Source organism: Belonocnema kinseyi, chromosome 3 (genome assembly GCF_010883055.1).
Source record: "Belonocnema kinseyi isolate 2016_QV_RU_SX_M_011 chromosome 3, B_treatae_v1, whole genome shotgun sequence".
NCBI classification, from domain to species: domain Eukaryota; kingdom Metazoa; phylum Arthropoda; class Insecta; order Hymenoptera; family Cynipidae; genus Belonocnema; species Belonocnema kinseyi.
Genome location: NC_046659.1, coordinates 88,708,377 through 88,711,565, shown reverse-complemented (window position 1 = coordinate 88,711,565; position 3,189 = coordinate 88,708,377).

The following is a 3,189-nucleotide window of genomic DNA, read 5'->3' as shown; positions in this document are numbered from 1 at the left end:
AGTTTATGTTCTGACATATCATGATATCTTCATATATACTCGCATATCTCTTAATTACACAGGCTCACAAAAAAAAAGTTGTCTGCAGGAGACAAGTGACTACCCGGTAATAAGCATAGAATAGAGAAAAATTAACACTTCATATTTCAGCGCAAAAAAGAAGATTATTCTATTATTTTGAATGCGCGATATTTCCATCTGTCTAAAATGCCACCATAAGAATAAGATACCTCCTAAACTTATTCACTTCTATTTCCATAGAGGCCGCCACACAATTTTCTATTCTCCCAAAGAGAACGTGTTTTCAATATTTTTAATTCCTTCGAATTGTACCGGTAACACATCTCACAGAGATATTTTTTATTCCTCAGAAGTGGTCATATTTCGTTTTATTTAATTCCTTCTAATTAGTTCCCAAAATATGTGTAATAAGTTGTTTTAATTCCTTCATGTGGAATGTAAGTTCTGAAATTTTAATTCTAACCAATTCAACTCTGCCTCTCTAGAGTTAAAATTATTTAAATTCACACATTTGAACAGATTTCTACGGTGCATTTTTTAAGACGTTTAAATAAATTATTAAAATATAAATAAATATAAATTTGAATATTTTTCAAATTTTTACGTTATAAAAAGATTTAATAATGAAAAATAGGTTAAATAAATGCTTTCGTTAAATTTTACTAAGTCGATAGAGAGGAATAGGATTTGCACTTTTTCTGTTCCCGTTGGGGGATTTTTAGTCGGAGGAAAAATCACATATTCATAGGAATACAACTTCTTAATTTTTCTGAATTCAACGCTTATTACCGGGTAGGCTACCCTTATGGATTTTGAGCCGCTAAATCCGAATATGGCCTCAGAATTTGTCCTACACGTCTTAGTTTTCCCCTATATTCAAAAAGGAAGGAAAAGCCGAGGGATTTTCTCGTCACACATGCCATACAAAAAATTTTACTGCACAAGACAAGTGATTAGATTACCTTTATGGATTTTGAGCTGCTGAATCCAAATCTGGCCTCAAAATTTGTCCTCCACGTCTCAGTTTTCCCCTTGATGCAGAAAATAGGCAAAAACCTAGGGGTATTCTGGACATTAGTTTGATAATACCAGCATATGCGAAAATATACAAATAGATGTTATATTCCTAATTGCCGCGACTTATAGATACTTAATTTGTACACAGAAATTCTATAGTGTGCCTTTCGTTTCCCCTAGCTTGTATAATTGTAGGGAAATTGAAGGTTTTTCTCATATAGATTTGAACGTAAAAAAATAACAAAAATGCCATATACTTTGCAGGTTTGCCTGCTAAATCTAAATATGAACCCCATATTTTTTGGGTTTGTTCCAATTTGTTTCTAGATGCTAAATATAGGAAAAAGCCTAGGGAATTTCCGGTGACACAGGCTCACCAAAAAAAAATTTGTCTGCACGGGTCAAGTGACTGATTTCGAACGCAAAACTGTAAAGGATATTAGGTTTTTGTTATTTTTCCCGCGTAAATCTATATAATTTGAGAAAGCCCTTCAATTTCCCTAGAATAACCCAAGCTAGGGGAAATAGAAGGCACACTGAAGAATTTCTGTCTATAAATGAATTTTCTAAAAGAAGTTGCACCTAAGAATATAATATCGATGTGCCTATTTTCGCGTATACTAGTATTATCAAAATAACGTGCAAGTTGTCCCTAGGGTTTTCTTATTTTCTTTATCTAGGGAGAAACTTAGACGTATAAGATAACTTCTAAAGCCAGATTTAGATTCAGAAGCTTAAAATCCATAAGAGTAGCCTAATCACTTTTCTCGTGCAGACAAATTTTTTGTATGGCCTGTGTGACGAGAAAATCCCTACGCTTTTCCCTACTTTTGGCATCTAGGGAAAAACTGAGACGTGTAGGACAAATTCTGAGGCCATATTCGGATTCAGCGGCTCAAAATCCATGAGGATAGCCTAGTCGCTGGTCTTATGTAGACAACTTTTTTTTCTGTGGGCCTGTGTTATTTATGTTAATCAGATCTTTTTTTAAACCAACATACGCGATTAAATGCGTTTGTACTATTATGCACATCTAGGAGATAATTGAGAACACGTCCTCTTAAGGTAGTTGTGCAAAAAATGAGATCTCTAAAAAAATAGTTTTTCTCTGATTTCAAAGTTAAAATAACATTACTAATGATGTCACTTAAAATAAAAAACATTTTTTCGTATTCAAGAAATTTTATAAGTGACAAAAAACGTTTACTTTAGCGATGATTTTAAAGGGGTAACCATTTCTGTTAGATTTTGACGGATCACGTAACCTGATGCAACTAAGGCGCAGAGAATGGGGCCCTCGAGCCGTTTGTCACGCTTGACTGAGCAGTCTCTCCCGCGTACTCCGCTTCCTGAAACTGCTGCGGCATCAATTACTTTTTACCTACTCACCTATTTAAAAAAAAAGGTTTAATTCAAACTGGTTCTGGTATTGTGAATTGTACGTGACACATTCTAGAATTTAGAAGTTAAAGTGCAAAAAGTAATTTTCAAAAATAATTACAAAAGATTGTAAAGTTTTATAAATTATCCAGTATAGGATTTTAAGGACAGATGCACCCGAGCTCAAGCATGTATCTGAAAAAAGCATCTACCTGAAACTTAATTGACACACAACTTAAAAAAAATACTTTTAGTTAGTCACATTCATATTCATGTTTTTTAGAATTTTTGTTATCTAATAATAATTGGTCCTTTTTGAAATAACTATCTTTTTCACATCACTTCTCAGAGATTGCTAGTTTCTCTCAACTGTTTTGCAATTTTCTTGCCAAAGGCATAGCACCTCTTAATTAACTTTACGCATGCTAAATGAAATATAAAAATACAGTTCAACTGATTAGCTTTCTGAGGTTGTGCAAATGCTTGTAATAAACTTTTAATGCGAGAAAATAGAAATTGTTTCATTCAAAGTGAATGTATATTTTTACAATGCATTTCTTTTTGTAATTTCGTAATTCTATTGGTTGAACGCTTATCCCAAATTATCTTTCTTCTTAACCCTTTTGAACAGTCTTCTTTCGGTTCCTTGTTCACCAATCTCGATTTAAAAATCCAGCTCTAAAAATTAAGTAATTACTATAATTATATGAATAATTTCAAATTAACTTCAGAATTCTTGTCCCCCGATAACTGCATAGTCCTGGTGCTTTA